Raw genomic sequence first — 19803 nt, 5'->3', positions numbered from 1 at the left:
AATTAGGGATGGAATGTAGACCCCAGCAGTGAAAATGCTAAGTTCAGGTTCTAACCATTGGTCCACTAGGGAATTCCCAAGACTTAAATTTTTAGAGCAGTTTTTCAGTTCACCACAAAATTGAGAGGAAGGTACATAAATTTCCCATCTACTCCCTGCCCTGGCCCATACACAGCCTCCATCATTATCAACATCCCCACCAAGTGGTACCTTTGTTACAACTGATGAACCTGCATGGACAAATCATAATCACTCCAAGTCCTTAGTTTACCTTAGGGTTTACTCTGTGTGTTTGTTGTGTATTCTGTGTTTGGACAAATGTATACACCATTATTTTGTCTTACAAGGTAGCTTCACTGTCCTGAGAATCTGTGTTCCATGTATTCAGACCCCCCTCCCAGCCCCTGGAAATCACTGACATTTCTGTTGTCTCCATAGTTTTGCCTTTTCCGGAATGTCTGTAGTTGGAATCATATAGCATGTAGCCTTTTCACATAAGCTTCTTTCCCTCAGTAAAATGTATTTAAGGTCCCTCCATGTCTTTTCATGGACGTGATAGCTCATTTATTTTTAAACATTGAATAATATTCTATTGTCTGGATGTATCACAGTTTGTTTATCAGTTCACTTACCTAAGAGCATCCTTGTTGCTTCCAATTTTTGGCAATTATGAATAAAGCTGTTCTAAACATCTGTGTACAGGTTTTCATGTGGACATAATTTTCAGCTCCTTTGGATAAATACAAAGGAGAGTGATTGCTGGATTGTATGGAAAGAGTATTTTAGTTTTGTAAGAAGCTAACATAGAGCAAAGTAAATCAGCTATATATATACATGTATCCCCTCTGTTTGGATTCCTTTCCCATTTAGGTCACCACAGAGAATGAATAGGGTTCCCTGAGCTAGACAATAGGTTATCATTAGTTATCTATTTTATACATAGTGTTTATATGTCAATTCCAATCTAACACAACATTGTAAAGCAACTATGCTCCAAAAAGAATTAATTTAAAAATAAGATAAAAATCACTCAGAACTAGTTTGCAAAAAAAAAAGAAAAGAAACTACTGAACTGTCTTCCAAACAAGCCATACCATTTTGCATTCTCACCAGCAGTGAGTCAGAGTTCCCATTGCTCCACATCTTTGTCAGCATTTGGTGATGTCAGTGGTCTGGGTTGGGGTATTTTGATAGGTGTTTGGTGGTATCTCTTTGCTTTTCTAGTTTACAGTTCCCTGATGACATACCGTGGTGGTGTTGCTGTTGTTTATGTATCACGTGGGAGACACTTTACAGAGAGCCTGGCTGACCCAGACATGTGAATAAAACATATAAGTTGTTTGTTCGATATCCTCACAAACAGTGCAGAGCACAGACTCCATGGCCTGTTCCCTGCCTTCTCAGAACCTAGTAAACGAAAACAGCAGAAAAGGTGTGTTTTTGTTTCCTGTTGACGAGAACTCAGACACAGCCAGGTGAGTCCCACCTTTGCAGTTCTGTGTCCTCGCTCATCGTGGTCCCTGCTGTGAATTGCGCCTGGCACATAGCGTGAACTCTCTTCCCGATGGTTTATTCTCTCATAATTGAATTAGCATTTCGCCAACATACTCTCAAAAATAGATAAGGTGAGATCATAAAAATTTTTTACTGTCTGCACGTGTAAGATCCCAGCATGGTAATCTCAGAGCAACAGATGCATGGAGTGTTTGGGGATACACATTAAAGTTAATTTGGTGATTAGACTGTGGCATTTTCCATGTACCAAGCTCATTCAGCAGAGCCGTGCTCTATCTTAGAGCAATATTTCTCACCCCCTCGATATTGAGAACTTGGACTAGATAATCCTTTCCCTGGTGGTTCAGACGGTAAAGAATCTGCCTGCAATGCAGGAGACCTGGGTTTGATCCCCTGGAGAAGGGAATGGCTACCCACTCCAGTATTCTTGCCTGGAGAACTCCATGGACAGAGGAACTGGGCAGGCTACAGTCCGTGGGTCACAAGTCAGACAGGACTGAATGACTAACACTTCACTTTCAATCCTTTGCCACAGGGCCTGTGCTGTTCATTGTAGGGTGGTCAGCACAGTCTCAGCCTCTACCCAGTCAATGTCAACTATACCCTCATCTCCTAGTTGGATGATCAGACACATCTCTAGATGTTACCAAGTGTCCCCTGGGGGGGCACATCTCTGTGATTGAGAACCACTTTGTTGGAGCACTGTTCAGAGTGATGTTTGGAGCGAATGGTTTGTATCGGTGTAGAAGTGGGGCTCCTCCTCAAATGTACGTCACTGCAGACTTTTGCATGCAAGGCTGGGTGAATGGATTGCTTGGCTGGATAGACAGATTTCCTGCCTCAAAATGAGTTACAGAGGGATTTCTCTGGTGGTCTGGTGGTTAAGACTCCACGCTTCCAAGGCAGGGGGCATAGGTTCATCCCTGGTCTCGAAACTAAGATTTTGTGTGCCTTGTGGTGCAGCCAAAATATAGAGGAGGGAAGGAGTTGCATTAAAATGCTGAGACTTTGCAAGGATCTTAGTTTCAAAGCTAAAAGTTCACTATGCTCTTTGATCCTTTCCAGAATTATACATCATCTCACAGTCATTCTAAACTAGTGTCCAACCAGCATGTCTAACAGATCCATATGTCATCTTACCCTGCTTTGTAGAATGCAAATTTATTAGGGTGCTATTCATCCCAGAAATATTTATACAGGCTATTTAATATAGGTTGATGCCATCTGAACTTGGCATATGATGCAATAAGAAATACAGAGCCCCACCCATGAAGTGTTCTAGCCTAAAGCATCCAACATGTATCTAAACACATTTCTACATCTAAAGACCAGTTTAAAGGAAATGCAGGCATAAAGGAACACATTAAACAGCAATGAAAATACACCATCTGATAAAGCCAGAATGAGGATATTCTCTAGGACCAAAGAGTATTTCAAAAACATCAGTTGCTTGAATAAAAGGAGGAGGGTAACAGTAGAGCAAAAAGGAGGAGAGTAAAAGAGACTTCAACCTAAAGTCAGAAGAAGAAAGGAAATCATAAAGATCAGAGAGACATTAAATAAAATAGAGGTTAAAAAACAATAGAAAAAAATCAATAAAACCAAAAGCTAGTTCTTTGAAAGGGTAAACAAAATTGATAAACCTTTGGCCAGGGTCACCACAAAGAAATGAGAGCGAACCCACGTAACAAAATAAGAAATGAAAAAAATGAGGCAATACAACCAATATGGTAGAAATACAAAAAAACCATTCAAGGAATACTATGAAAAATTCTGTGTCAACAAATTTGACAATCTAGAAGATATGGACAAGTTTCTAGAAACATACAGCCTACCAAGACTGAATCAGGAGGAAATAGATAACTTGAATAGATTGATCACTAGAGGTGAAATAGAATCTGTAATTTAAAAAAAACTCCTAACAAATAATAGAGACTTAAGAGCATAACAACCAGATACTGTACATGGACCTTGTTTAGATTTTGATGGGAACAAATCAATTCTATAAAATATCTTTGAGATAAGAGGGGACATTTTTATCATTAGTTTTGTTGGGTATAATAATAGCAAGGTGATTATGTTTTTTAAAATCTTGAAGTATTTATGAGTGAAATGGAACGCAATCTGGCTTTTGGTTTTAAATAGTTCATCATAAAGATGTTGAGGAGGATGAACGAAACAAGAATGGCTAGACGCAGTTCATTGTTGGAACAGACCAATGAGTACATATATTTCACTATTAGATAGTTGTGTTAATGCCTATTTTTCTCACAGTAGGGTGACTGCTGTCAAGCCCACCTACACAAAGAAAATCAGTGCACTGAACTACTTTCTTTAGCCTGGGTGACCATTTGTCATGACATTTCCTTCTGCCTTGGTTCTGCTGAATTACTTTAATCCATAATGATTCACCAGACTTACTCAAGAGATAGCCTAGGTCTGTTACCGGAATGCCAGGGAAACTTAGATAAAGCTGAATGTTAAGATATAGATTCTGGTGACTTCCCTGGTGGTCCAGAGGTTAAGAATTTGCTTTGCGATGCAGGGGATGTGGGTTTGATCCCTGGTCAGGATCCCACCTGGCTGCTGAGCAACTAAGCCAGAGCACTATAACTGAAGAAGCCTGGGCATGGCAATGAAAGATCCCCAGGATGCAACAAAGATTCCGTGTGCCACCACTAAGGCCTGACACAGCCAAGTAAATAAATAAATGGGGAAAAAAAGATACAGATTCTTTAGTGATTCAGGGAAGAAACTGTGAGGAAACATGGTAAGATCAGTCATTGAGGGATGGGAGATATGCTTTGTCATTACGAATCACATAGTAAACACCGCTTCAATCTTGGAGGAAGTAACCAAAGACTGGATGGCCCATAGACGGAGGACATCTTAGCACATCCACCAGGCTCCCCACCCCAAGTTTAATGGAAAGTATCTATTATTAAAGGAACTGTTTATAGCGGTGTAGGCAGGTTTGGTGTAAATACTCTCACCGTAACCACCTTCAAGCTACTGATGAGATACTGCTAAACACAAAGTTGGGAAGAGGGGTCTAGTAGCACTGCATAATATAGGATTTCCTCCATGCACATATAGAAACATCACCTCAAGAGCCAAGATCATTGTAAACTGTGGTAAAATCATTAGGGAGTCATGATTTTGAGTATTACTGCCTTTGTATTCTAATGCAGATTCTTCCATTATAGGTTTATACAACTTATATTTGAATAACTGCCGTGTTTAAAAACCAGCTTGCTGTATTTCAGCCAGCACACCACTGGTGTATGATGACCAGCATGGAGTTTCCAAGAAGACAGTGGTAAACGTGGATGATGGATTTGGAGGGTTTTCAGAACAAACCTATCAAAACCTATTGGTGTTTCTTCTTATGAATGAATGATTTTTGTGCCAAAGTTTGCAATGAAAGGAGCAAGAAGCCATGTGCCTGAGAACAGATCAGAGAGGGGGAAAGAAATAAGAGAGCTTTGAAGCAGCAACAATGCTTAGGAAAGCCCCCAGTGTGCTCTGAGTTACGGACCTGGTTTCAAACATTTGATGAATTGCTGATAAAGGAATTTTCATGAACATCCTAGAGCAGAGGCATACTGAAGGCAGCAAAAGGTAATGGCCAAAAGGGGACAGTGTTTTCTAAGCTAAACAGATGATGAAACAAGACAGTGAATTGGAAAAGCACTTGATCACAACTGTTTTCATGCAGATCTGAGAGAGGTGAGGGATATCTAGTCCAGGTGAACTGGCCTTGGCCGCTGCTCTTGTCAATTAAGGAGCGGGGAATTTATATCCAAGGGAATGAGGTGGGTTTCAGTGGCCACACACACATTCCATTGGCATAGTCAGAAAGCAAATAGAGCATTTTTTATAGGCACGCATGCCTATACACACACACAAGCACAAACCCACAACTCTTTTAGGAAATTGCAGTGATGACCAACATTTTTTCACATCCTTGGAATCCGTCTGTGTCTCCTCACTGCCTGGGAGCCCCCCAGGGTCCTGGTCCCAGAAAGGCATTGTCCCTGCAGAGCTCAGCTGTGCCTAGCTCAGGAAGTCAGTGGTTCAGTGGGGTGATGGCTTTCACAGGGCTCCTGATGAGGGGCAGGGATATAGAAACCAGCTCATACTACTAAGAATGAAACATGAAACAAATGTGTTCAATGTTTTTACTGCAAGGGCCCTTTTGATTACTCTTCCCTCCCGTGTTTTGAAAGCTGGTATAAGGTTGCATAGATAAAGGAAAGCTCTGCGTTTTTTAAGTTATATGTCTACTGGTGATTCCCTGTGTGTGACATGCATGCTTATAGCAAGTGATGCTGTTTTATGAGATTCATGAACATTTTTTAAAATTGTACCATCTTGTATTTATTTTAATATGCAAAGGAGTTTGGTTTTTTTTTATGAGGTAGTCACATATAGTTTCTTTTTTAAATAAATTTGCTAAAGTAAATAAAAAGATGTCATTCATTTAAAGAAATACATTAAATGATACTACATAGAGTGTATGAATATGCCAGCAATTTGAGGGTGAGACTTGAGGAAACGCAAGTAGATATTTCACATGGACCTGAGCTCCAGGAGCATCCAATCAGCCCCTGGTACCCAGGGTAGCCACTGTGACTGGAGGAGATGCTTGGAGCAGAAGGAGCATATCTAATCATCTCAGCTCTATATGAACCTTGATCCCAGACAACTGTTTTCTCTTGAATTCTTGGAAATACTGAAAGCCTTTAAAGCCTCTTTGGTCTGTCATGTTAGCTTTGTAGGACTTGTCAGGTTCCTGGGTGAATAGGGATATAAATGTATGAGTCTTATTATTTTCTTTTTCTATTTATTGAGGTATAGTTGCTTTACAATGTTGTATTAGTTTCTGCTGTACAATGAAGGGAATCATCTATGTTTATTCATCTATCCCCTCCCTCTTGTCCTCTCTCTCCCTGCCATCCTGAGCATCCAGGTCACCACAGAACGTCGAACTGAGCTCCCTGTGTTGGACAGCAGGTTCCCACTAGCCATCTATCTGTTTTACACATCGCAGTATATATATGTCAATCCTAGTCTCCCAATTCATCCCGCTCTGCCCCGCCATATCCACACATCTGTTCTCTACTCCTGCGTCTCTATTCCTGCCCAGTAAATATGTTCATCTGAACCATTTTTCTAGATTCCACATATATGCATTAACATATGGTATTTGTTTTTCTCTTTACAAGTCTTATTATAATGAAAGAGCCAACATCAGTGTACTGTTCCTTTATGTATAGTATGTACCCCTTGCAAAATGCCATCCACTCATTTTATTCATGGCAGAAGCTGGTTTGCATGCCTAGGAGGAAGCTTTCCCACTGCAGTGCCCAGAGTGATGTCAGTGGAGAGTAAACTGACCTGCCTGGCTGGATACAGTGGATGTTAATTGCTCTGCTTGTTTAGCGACTTTATAATTTTGCTTCAGCAACTCCATGTAGGGGCCAGGCCAGGGGTGGGCTGCTTCAGTAACTGCTGGCTTCCTTTGTCCTAGCCAGCCCCCTGAGGAAGCACATAGCAGAGACCCTGAAGCAAGGTGGAACATTTAGACAGACATTTATCACAAAGAAATTTCTCTGACCTTCCTTTCCACCCATTCCATCCTCTGGAGAGGGGGGCTCCATAGCATTGGGTGCAGTGAGTCTTTTTAAAAGATATTTATTTATTTGGCTGCTTCAGGTCTTAGCTGTGGCACACAGGATCTATGTCATGTCACATGAGATCTTTGGTGCAGTGCACAGATTCTCTAGCTGTGGTGAGGGGGCTCTGGGTGTTTGGGCTTCAGTAGTTACAACAAGCAGACTCTCTAGTTGCATCACTCAGGCTGTTAGTTCTGCAGCAGCATGTGGGGTCTTAGTTCCCCAATCAGTCAGGGATTGAACCTGCATCCTCTGCATTGCAAGGCAGATTCTTAACCACTGGGCCACCAGGGAAGTCCCAGGTGAGTCTTTTCTCTGCATTACCTAGAGACGGGCAAACCTTTCATTCTCCGATTTGGGGAGCCATTCATTAGTTTCCTTTGCTGCAGTTTCCTTCACCCAGCCTGTTGGATAAGCATGCTGCTGATGGCTCCTCTGAGGTGCCAGCTGTAGATCCCCATGGACATTAGAAATGAAAAAATCCACTCCATGGCAGAGAAAGATTAGCACCCCGAGTCTGCATCTTTTTGAAGGTCTCCAAGGAAAGAATGAATGGAAGATTCCAGCAATGAAGTATCCAGCCTGCCCTCCCTAGAAAACCAACTGGCTTTCTGGGTAGATATCTAGTAACTCAGTCCTCACCTTAGGACAAGAACATGCCTGCTCAGTGTTAAGAGAGGTCATATAAATCAGTGGCTTTCAGCCAAGAATGGTTTAACCCTACAGAAAATATTTGGCAATGTCTGGAGATATTTTTGGTTGTCACGCCTGGGGAAGGATACTGCTAGAATCTGGTGGGTAGAAGCAACTAAACATCCTACAGCACACAGAACACTCCCTTTCCCCAAAGCAAAATAGTGTCTGTCCCAAACTATTAATAGGCCAAGGTTGAAAACCCCAGATATCAGTGAATGAAGGAGGGGACTTCAGGAAAAGACTGTGATGAGCGGCCTTGAAGCACACTTGTTTACTTAATACTGAGAACCACTTTCATATCCACCCCATTTCCATTTGGGGCTGTCATCAGATTTCACATCCCAGACCCTCTGTTCTTGCACTTTCTATCCCAGCCTCACTGGGCTCATTGCTGCTCCTGCAGCATGGGCCTGTACTCTTTTCTAAGCTATGTAACAAATCTCGACAAGTTTGGCAGCCTACAGTAGCACCCACTCATTAGCTCAGGGTACCATGGGTCAGAAGTCTCGGTAGGCCCAACTGAATTCTCAGCGAGGGTCTCATGGGCTGGAGTCAGTGTATCAGCCAGGCTGGTCCTTGCCTTCAGGCTCCAGGGTTGATTCTGCTTCCAAGAACACTCGGCTGAACTCAGTTCTGGCGGCTTTAGGACTGGGGACCCTGTTTCGTTGCTGGCTGTCAATCAGGGGTTGTGTTCAGCCCCTAAAGGCCAGCCTCATTCCTTGGTTTATTGCCCCCCCCCATCTTCAAAGCCAGCAACAGGCACCAAATCTCTCATGTAGAATCTCTCTGACATCTCCATCTGCCACCCACTGGAGAAAACTCTGCTTTTAAAGGGCTGGTGTGATGAGATCAGTTCAGTTCATTCACTAAGTCATGACCAACTCTTTGCACCCCCGTGGACTGCAGCATGCCAGGCTTCCCTGTCCATCACCAACTCCCAGAGTTTATCCAAACTCATGTCCTTTGAGTCGGTGATGCCATCCAACCATCTCATCCTCTGTTGTCCCATTCTCTTTCCACCTTCAGTCTTTCCCAGCATCAGGGTCTTTTCCAATGAGTCAGCTCTTCGCATCAAGTGGCCAAAGTTTTGGAGTTTCAGCTTCAGCATCAGTCCTTCCAGTGAACACTCAGGACTGATTTCCTTTAGGATGGACTGGTTGGATCTCCTTGCTGTCCGAGGGCTTCTCAAGAGTCTTCTCCAACACTACCGTTTAAAAGCATCAATTCTTCAGCACTCAGCTTTCTTTATAGTCCAACTCTCACATCCATACATGACTACTGGAAAAACCATAGCTTTGACTAGACGGACCTTTGTTCAAACCTCCCTAAACCTGGTTTAGGACTTTACATTTTTCGCTGTGCTGGATCATCCTGGCTGCTCCTGGGTGTTCTCTAGCTGCAGGTACCAGGTCTAGAGTATGCAGGCTCAGTAGTTGCAGCCGCCAAGCTTAGATGCCCTGTGGCATGTGGGATCTTAGTTTTCCCAACCTGGGACCCAACCTGTGTCCCCTGCATTAGAAGGTGGATGCTTACCCACTGGACCACCCAGGGAAGTGCTTGGTCTGGGACTCGAATTCCCAACTGCAAAAGCCCTTAATGGCAAGGTTAGGGCTTAAGTAACCAGGGACAAGAATTGTGGGCAGCATCTTTAGAGTTCTACCTACCATAGAACCTTCACAATGAACTTTTCCTGCTGGAAATGACCATCTCTGGCCACCACCCTGTTGTCCATATGATTCTCCCACACCATCTCCCAGTCTTTTCAGAGCAGTCTTCCCCAGCCATCCTATTAAAAACTGCACCCCTTTATTCCATCCCATATTCTCTCCCCAGCTTTATTTTCCCTCACAACTCTTGCCAGCATCTGACAGGCTGTTTATTTTGCTTAGGTTTTGGTGTAAAGTCTGTCTCTCCCAACTGGGATGTGAGTTTTCCAAATGAAAAAATGGGCTCATTGGATATTCCACACCAAGAACAGCATTTAGTTCTTGTGACATATTCAATGGTGCTTGCCAAATGAGTAAGCAACATAATGGGTTAAAAAGGAGAAACCCAGAGTTTTATATAGAAGTTTTGGATTTTATTTCAATGTTGGCCACTTGTGTTCATCTTCTGGGGCTGAATAAAAAAGGACCACAGACTGGGTGGCTTAAATAACAGATGTGTTGTCTCAAAGTTCTAGAAACTGGAAGTCCAAAATCAAGGTAGAGGCAGGCTTAGTTCCTTCTAAGTGTTCTGAGGGAGCACCTATGCCAGGCTTCTGTCCTTGGGTCATGGATGACCATCTCCATTTTCACATGGCATTCTCTCTGTATTTTGTTGTTTAGTTGCTAAGTCATGTCCGACTCTGGGACGCCATGGACTTTAGCCCACCAGGCTCCTCTGTCTATGGGATTCTCCAGGCAAGAATACTGGAGTGGCTTGCCATTTCCTCCTCTAGGGGATCTTCCTCACCCAGAGATCAAACCCAGGTCTTTCACTTGGCAGGCAGATTCTTTGCCACAAGCCACCTAGGAAGTCCCTATCTCTGTATAGTGTCTGTTATAAATTCCACCTTCTTATAAGGCACCAACCATCTTGGATTAGTGTTCTTCCTAAGAACTATAATTGGATCACCCCTGTTAAAGCCATATCTCCATGTAAGATCACATTCGAAGGTGCTGGGGGTTACAGTTAACATATGAATTTGTAGGGAAAAGTACAGTTCAACCCATAATAGCAGCTATTTATATTTTTCCTTTTCTATCTACTCTGAGGATCAGATTCAGCCCTTTAGCAGCCTTATAGGGCCAGAGACCAAGTGGTACCTTGCTCCCTCCCACAACCCCCACTCAGGATGCACAGATGCTCACACATTCCAGGATCTATTGCAGCATCTTCTAGAAGCTCAGTGGCTTTGAGAAGCTTCTAGAGAGTGCTTTTCACATGATAATTAGAGCTGACCCAGAGATGGATGGCTTGGAAGATGGAAATTAGGCTTCCTGTGTTCAAAAATTAGTACTGAACATTGATTTTCTTTAAGGAACATTTAATCATCCCTGTATTACACCTGAGTTGGGCACATTTTTGAATAGAGGAGGAAACGTTTAACCACTAGAAAATGTAATCATATAATAGCATCAATTATAAACATGTGGTATACATGAGCCAGCTCAGGTACAATCAGGCAGGACAAGAAGCACCACCAGGGCTGGTCCACACTTGAGTCCTGTGTTGATGCATCTCAGTATCCCAGTATCCAGCATGGTACCTGCTGGGAAAAGTTGGTCCTCAATATTAACATGATGGATGAAAAGAACATGTCAGTGTTATTCAGAGCTGTCTCTGAAAATCTGAAATTATCTCCCCAACAACCAGCAGCAGCAGCCCTACACATTGGGGCTGGGGTGGGGGGGGGGGGGCAGTGTCAGTGGATGACCAGTAAACTAAGGGATCTCCTTGGGACAGATGATGAAAAAGAGCAAGGTCAACTGCATGACTTTCCTAGGGTCATGAAGTTCATCACAGCAGATATAGGACCGGAAGCTGGGTTTCCTGCATCTGGTTCACTGCCTTCCCCTCCACAATGGGTGCTGAAAAAAAGGCTGCTCTCACATCACCATGGACCAAGTGCTCCACTCCTTCCCTAGAAACCAGGCATCCTCATGTTTTATCCCCTAATCCCACTGTATTCTAACACTGACTATCATTGCAAAACCTCTCATTCTGGGTGGGACCCAAATTCCTGCAACTGCTAGTTCCTTGAAGTAAATCGGAACACCCATTGACCTCAGTAAAGAAAACACCTAATTAACAAGGTCGGGCCCTTTAAAACCTGTACCTTCCTCTCATCTCAGCAGCTCATCTCCCCACCCAAGTCAGAGATGTAACCAGCCTCTGCACCAGTCAACAAGAATCCTCCTATTTTCTTGAACCATGAAGTGGAAAGAACAATTTGTAGCTTCAGTGAAACCTCCGGTCTTGAGCAAAATTCAGATGCAGCAAAACCCAATTTCAAGTGAAGTCACATTTCATGAGGCAGTCTTTGTGGACAGTTGAGGTGGGAGGCGTCCCTGCTTTAGGACAAAGGAGGGGCTTTTATATGCTATTGTGTCCTTTATCTTTGTCACTTAAGCATACCTTGGTCTTCTCAGGGCCATGGTGGCAAGTATGTTTTAGCAAAATCATTTAGCAAATCATTTTAAAGTAAGAGTTGGAAGAAGTTTCTAAAGAAAAGTGCAGCTGCAGCTGATAAGCTCTTACTGCTCTGTGTGTGATGCTAATTTGGGTACCCTGGGCCTGAAAGGTGGAGATGGGGTTTATCATCACTTCCCATCCCACTGGTTCCCTTCTGGTGACCACCTTTGCTTGGCGATGTCTCAGTTCAGTTCAGTTCAGTTGCTCAGTCGTGTCCGACTCTTGGCGACCCCATGGACTGCAGCATGCCACGCCTCCATATCCATCACCAGCTCCTGGAGTTTACTCAAACTCTTGTCCATCGAGTCAGTGATGCCATCCAACCATCTCATCCTCCATCGTCCCCTTCTCCTCCTGCCTTCAATATTTCCCAGCATCAGGGTCTTTTCAAATGAGTCAGCTCTTCACATCAGGTGGCCAAAGTGTTGGAGTTTCAGCATTAGTCCTTGCAATGAATCTTCAGGACTGATTTCCTTTAGGATGGACTGGTTGGATCTCCTTGCAGTCCAAGGGACCCTCAAGAGTCTTCTGCAATACCACAGTTCAAAAGCATCAATTCTTCAGTGCTCAGCTTTATAGTACAACTCTCACATCCATACATGACTACTGGAAAAACCATAGCTTTGACTAGATGGACCTTTGTTGGCAAAGTAATGTCTCTGCTTTTTAATATGCTGTCTAGGTTGGTCATAACTTTCCTTCCAAGGAGCAAACATCTTTTAATTTCATGGCTGCAGTCACCATCTGCAGTGATTTTGGAGCCCAAAAAAATAAAGTCTGCCACTGTTTCCACTTTTTCCCCATTTATTTGCCATGAAGTGATGAGACTGGATACCATAATCCTAGTTTTCTGAATGTTGAGTTTTAAGCCAGCTTTATCACTCTCCTCTTTCACCTTCATCAAGAGGCTCTTTAGTTCTTCGCTTTCTGCCATAAGGGTGGTGTCATCTGCATATCTGAGGGTATTGATATTTCTCCTGGCAATCTTGATTCCAGCTTGTGCTTCATCCATTCCAGCACTTCACATGATGTACTCTGCATATAAGTTAAATAAGCAGGGTGACAATATACAGCCTTGACGTACTCCTTTTCCTAGTTGGAACCAGTCTGTTGTTCCATGTCCAGTTCTAACTGTTGCTTCCTGACCTGAATACATATTTCTCAAGAGGCAGGTCAGGTGGTCTGATATTCCCATTTCTTGACGAATTTTCCACAGTTTGTTGTGATCCACACAGTCAAAGGCTTTGGCATAGTCAATAAAGCAAAAGTAGATATTTTTCTGGAACTCTCTTGATTTTTCAATGATTTGGTGAATGTTGGCTATTTGATCTTTTGTTCCTCTGCCTTTTCTAAAACCAGCTTGAGCATCTGGAAGTTCACAGTTCACATATTGTTGAAGCCTGGCCTGGAGAATTTTGAGCATTATTTTGCTAGTGTGTGAGATGAGTGCAATTGTGCAGTAGTTTGAGCATTCTTTGGCATTGCCTTTCTTTGGGATTAGACTGAAAACGGACCTTTTCCAGTCCTGTGGCCACTGCTGAGTTTTCCAAATTTGCTGGCATATTGAGTGCAACACTTCCACAGCATCATCTTTCAGGATTTGAATAGCTCAACTGGAATTCTACCACCTCCTCTAGCTTTGTTTGTAGTGATGCTTCCTAAAGTCCATTTGACTTCGCATTCCAGGATGTCTGGCTCTAGGTGAGTGATCACACCATTGTGATTATCTGGATCATGAAGATCTTTTTTGTATAGTTCTTCTGTGTATTTTTGCCACCTCTTCTTAATATCTTCTGCTTCTGTTAGGTCCATACCATTTCTATCCTTCATTGTGCCCATCTTTGCATGAAATGTTCCCTTGGTATCTCTAATTTTCTTGAAGAAATCTCTAGTCTTTCCCATTCTATTGTTTTCCTCTATTTCTTTGCATTGATTGCTGAGGAAGGCTTTATCTCTCCTGGCTATTCTTTGGAACTCTGCATTCAAATGGATATATCTTTCCTTTTCTCCTTTGCCTTTTGCTTCTCTTCTTTTCATAGCTATTTGTAAGGCCTCCTCAGACAACCATTTTACCTTTTTGCATTTCTTTTTGTTGGGGATGGTCTTGATCCCTGCCTCCTGTACAATGTCACAAATCTCTGTCCATAGTTCTTCAGGCATTCAGTCTATCAGATCTAATCCCTTGACTCTCTTTATCACTTCCACTGTATAATCGTAAGGGAGTTGATTTAGGTCATACCTGAAAGGTCTAGTGGTTTTCCCTACTTTCTTCAACTTAAGTCTGAATTTGGCAATAAGGAGTTCATGATCTAAGCCATAGTAGCTCCCTGTCTTGTCTTTGCTAACTGTTTAGAGCTTCCCCATCTTTGGCTGCAAAGAGTATAATCAGTCTGGTTTCGGTATTGACCATCTGGTGATGTCCATGTGTAGAGTCTTCTCTTGTGTTATTGGAAGAGGGTGTTTGCTATGACCAGTGAGTTCTCTTGGCAAAACTCTGTTAGCCTTTGACCTGCTTCATTCTGTACTCCAAGGCCAAATTTGGCTGTTATTCCAGGTATTTCTTGACTTCCTACTTTTGCATTCCAGTCACCTATAATGAAAAGGACATCTTTTTTGGGTGTTAGTTCTAAAAGGTCTTGTAGGTCTTCATAGAACCATTCAACTTCAGCTTCTTCAGCACTACTGGTCAGGGGGCATAGACTTGGATTACTGTGATTGAATGGTTTGCCTTGGAAATGAACAGAGATCATTCTGTCGTTTTTGAGACTGCATCCAAGTACTGCATTTTGGACTCTTGTTGACTATGATGGCTACTCCATTTCTTCTAAGGGACTCTTGCCCACAGTAGTAGATATAATGGTCATCTGAGTTAAATTCACCCATTCCAGTCCATTTTAGTTCACTGATTCCTAAAATGTCAGTGTTTACTCTTGCCATCTCCTATTTGCCTTGATTCATAGATCTAACATTCCAGGTTCCTGTGCAATATTGTTCTTTACAGCATTGGACTTTACTTCCATCACCAGTCACATCCACAACTAGGTGTTGTTTTTGCTTTGGCTCCATCTCTTCATTCTTTCTGGAGCTAGTTCTCCACTGATCTCCAGTAGCCTATTGGGCACCCACCAGCCTGGGTAGTTTATCTTTCAGTGTCCTATCTTTTTGCCTTTTCATACTGTTCGTGGGTTTCCCAAGGCAAGAATACTGAAGCGGTTTGCCATTTCTTTCTCCAGTGGACCACATTTTGTCAGAACTCTCCACCATGACCCATCCGTCTTGGGTGGCCCTCTACGGCATGGCTGATAGTTTCATTGAGTTAGACAAGGCTGTGGTCCATGTGATCAGATTGGTTAGTTCTCTGTGATTGTGGTTTTCAGTCTGTCTGCCCTCTGATGGAGAAGGATAAGAGGCTATGGAAGCTTCCTGATGGGAGAGACTGACTGATGGGGAAACTGAGTCTTGTTCTGGTGGGCGGGGCCATGCTCAGTAAATCTTGCTGGTTAATTATTCACAACAATTTATCTCCTCCAACTTATAAGTTTAGCAGGGCAGGGCTGTGTGCATGTGTAATTTTTTAAGCTATTACTTTCCTAAGATAACTTTGCATGTAATTTAAGAAATCAAATAATTCTGCAGAGTTTGTTGGTAAAAACTGTATCTAACATTCTCAAAGTGACAAAATTACAGGAATAGAGAACAGATCAGAGTCTGAGGGGGCTAAGTGGTGGGCTGGCATGACTATTAAGGAGTAACATTAGGGAGTGTCTTTATGGTGGTGGAATTCTGTGTTTTGGTTGTGGTGATGATTCCTTTAATCTACACATTTGATGCGATTTTATAGAACTACACTACTCCCCCCAAAAATGCAGGTGACAGATGTAGAGAATGGGTTTGTGGTTGCCAAGGTGGATGGGGATAGGCGAGGGATGGGTTGGGAGTTTAGGAGTAGCAGATGCAAACTATCCTACACAGAACAGTAAACAAAAAGGTCCTACTGTATGGCACAGGGAACTGTATTCAATATCCTGTGATAAACCATCAGGGAAAAGAATGTGAAAAAGAATATATATATTTATATATATATAATATATATACAACTGAATGACTTTGCTATACAGCAGATATTAACATAATGTTGTAAACCAACTATGCTTCAATAAAATAATATTTTTATTAAAGTGCATTTGAAAACAAGTGACATCTAAACAGGGTGTGAAGATGAATTCATAGCATGGTAGCAATGTCAGTTTCCTGGTTTTGAAAATGTACTGTGACCATGTATGAGAGCATTATAGGGGGAAGCTGGGGGAAGGTGTATAAGAATTCTTTAGACTTCTTGTTAATCGCAAACTATCAACCTATTTCAAAATTAAAAATTATTTTGAAAAACATACTGCATGCGGTATGTTGTTCCCTTCTACAGCATTTCTCCACATACAGAAGCAAAATTCCTACTTGTTTGGCATTTATGGCCATATCTAAGCAGCATAAGGTTGATAATTCTTCATTTTTAAAAATTCATTTCATTAGAGTGTAGTTGATTTTCAATGTTGTGTTACTTTCTTCTGTACACCAAAGTGATTCAGTTATATATATACATATATATATATGTATTCATATATATACATCATATGTATACATGTATACATATGTATACATATATATACATATATATATATATATATACATGATTCATATATATACAATCTTTTTCATATTCTTTTTCATTATGGTTTATCATAAGATGTTGACTAGAGTTCCCCATGCTCTACAGCAGGACCTCTCCCATAAGGAAGCTTCCATCAGCCTCTATCCTTCTCCATCAGAGGACAGACAGACTGAAAACCACAATCACAGAAAACTAACCAATCTGATCACATAGACCACAGCCTTGTCTAACTCAATGAAACTATCAGCCATGCCGTATAGGGCCACTCAAGGCAGATGGGTCATGGTGGAGAGTTCTGACAAAATGTGGTCCACTGGAGAAGGAAATGGCAAACCACTTCAGTATTCTTGCCTTGGAAAACCCACGAACAGTATGAAAAGGCAAAAAGATAGGACACTGAAATGGTTTTATCTTATATACACTAGTTTGCATCTGCTAATCCCAAACTCCCAAACCATCCCTCCCCCATTCATTTTTTCAGTTTTAGGCAATAGCTATAAAATATTTCACTATGAAGAATAAGAATCTATCTTTTCTCCCCATTTTTTCTCTGTCTCCATCTCTCCAATAATACAATCATATTTTATCTAGATTAATAATCTGTGTTTAAAATATTATAAGTATGTGTACTAATCACAGTAAAACCAAGTATTAAATAATGATGGCTCTTCTGCATAATAATGGTTTAGTCCCAGAATTAAAAACTAATTTGGTTTTATTATTTTTCTTCATTTTTTGTGTTTAGCTCTTATTTAGTCCCCAACTCTTTGCTGATTATCTAAGTCTCCATTCGAATATTTTCACATCGACTTTATCAGGAAATTTGCAGTTTCCTGGAGACATCATAGACAGAATCTTGTCTGTGCTGGTGCTCAGCTCTTATCCGGGACCTCTGTTCACCATGAACCTACTGTGCATCTCTGTTATGTTTTTTTGAATCTTCACTTCCTGGGTCTCACAATTTCTTTCTATATTTATACCCTTGTTTGATGGCACACATCCTCAAGTATTTTTCTGAGCAAGGGTGTAGGAAGTCAATTTTTGGAGAACTTACATATTTGGAAACATTTTCTTCATCAGTAGGCTGGATATCAAATGGTAGGTTGGAAATCATTTCCCCTCTGATTTTTGAAGATTTAAAAATTTTTTCTTTCTCTAATTGTGGCAAGTAGGGGGCTACTCATTGTGGTGGCTTCTCTTGTTGCAGAGAACGTGTTCTAGGAAGGGCGGGCTTCAGTAGTTGTGGCACACAGGCTTAGTTCATCCGCAGCATGTGGGATCTTCCCAGACCAGGGATCGAAGCCATGTCCCCTGCATTGGCAGGTGGATTCTTAACCACTGGACCACCAGGGAAGTCCTGAAGGTATTTTTGATCATCTTCTGGTTCCCAGAGTGACTGTGGTGAATCTTGTATCCATTCTGATCCCTGATCCTTTCTCGGCCTGGAGGACTGCAGAGTTCACCTGTCTGTATTCAGTGTCCTGAGCTATATCAGTCCTCTGTCTTGGATTCATCACCTAGTAAGTTCTTCCAATTTGGACACTACTATCCTTTCATTTGGGTAAATTTCTTTAAGTTACTACATTGGTGATTCCTGCTCTCCCTTTTGTGTGTTTTTATAGTGTCCAGATGTTGAACCTCAAAGTAATTCTCTTCCATTTCTTTTTTCTTTTCTACTTCCTAAAACATATGTCTTCAATTCTATCCACCAACCATTCCACTGACTTTCCATTTCTGTGTGTGTTAGACACTCAGTCGTGTTCAACTCTGTGCAGCCTCACAGACTGTAGCCCACCAGGCCCCTCTGCCCACTGGAATTCTCCAGGCAAGAATATTAGAGTGGGTTGCCATTTCCTTCTCCAATTCTGCTATAATATTTTTTAATTTCCAAGGGCTCATTTCTTTCCCCTTTTGGGTTTGCTAGATAGCAGTCTGTTTTTGTTTCATGACTGCAGTATCTTCTCTGATGGCTCTGTGAATGTGAACGATTGTGTATTTTGTTAATTTTGGTCTTTCCTTCATAGGCTATATTTTCTACAGATTTTTTTTGCTTTATTTTTTTTTTTTTACTTTGTTCCCTGTGTCAAGTAGAAACTTTTCTCAGAGTCCTAAGCTTCTCGATTCTTGTTTGCTCATGTCAAGAAAAAATGAGGGCCTAAAAATCCATTACAAGCTCTGAGTCCATGAGTGGGACTTGCTGACTACAAGCTTTGCAGAAAGGCAACCTGGCTGGCTGGTTGGAGAGGCTCCAGGATCAGTACCTGATGATCTGGAATCTGGTATTTTTCCCAGAGGGTAAAGGTCCAGCTTTGGGGATAAAGTCCCAGGAATCTCTGTGTTCAGCGTTGTGTCACATGACTCCTCACAGGTTTTGGGGCATGGTAACCCGAGTCTCAGGCCTTCATGGTCCCTCAGGCCTGATGGGGAGTTTGGCAGTCACCCTGTGCAGGGAGACAGAAGGGCATTTGTATCTGGCTGCTTCATAAACATACTTTTAGCTGATCCTCCATATTTTAGCCCTCATAGACTCCCAGTTTTAGTGGTCCCACTGAGACGGGGAGATTTCATGGTCTAAACGCTTATAGGTTCTTAGCTAGCCTCGCCGACAGCTCACAACTTAGTTTGGAAGTTCAGCTGACGATTTCACCCCTTCGGACATCAGCGTTCAGGCCTCCAAGTCGTTTACGGTTGCTGCATCTCTCCTCCTCATCTTTGTGGGTCTTTAGAAATAGTCCCTTCATACTTCCCTGGTGGCCCAGTGGGTAAGAATCTGCCTGCCAGTGCAGGGGACATGAGTTCGATCCTTGGTCCAGAAAGATCACACAGGCCATGGGGCAATCAAGCCTGTCTGCCAACTACTGAAACTCACAGGTCCTAAGCCCATGCTCCACAACAAGAGAAGCCACTGCAATGAATAGCCCGGGCGCAACTAGAGAGTAGCCCCCTCACTGCAACCAGAGAAAGCCTGCAGGCAGTAATGAAGACTCAGTGCAACCAAAAATAAACAAGATAAAATAAAAAAAGTTAAAGACAGCAATAAAAATAGTCCCCTCAACTTACCTTTAAATG

At 42.2% G+C, this 19803-nt stretch overlaps 1 protein-coding gene across 1 annotated transcript in view; it reads left to right on the top strand.

Moving 5' to 3' along the window:
- TMEM132C (transmembrane protein 132C) overlaps positions 1 to 19803 on the top strand; it is a 452167-nt gene that overhangs the window by 267362 nt on the left and 165002 nt on the right. The gene's annotated exons all lie outside the window — the stretch shown is intronic.

The sequence above is a fragment of the Cervus canadensis genome, chromosome 1, assembly GCF_019320065.1.
Source record: "Cervus canadensis isolate Bull #8, Minnesota chromosome 1, ASM1932006v1, whole genome shotgun sequence".
NCBI lineage: Eukaryota > Metazoa > Chordata > Mammalia > Artiodactyla > Cervidae > Cervus > Cervus canadensis.
Note: the sequence above shows the minus strand (reverse complement) of the source record. Positions and strands in the feature narration are given on the sequence as shown.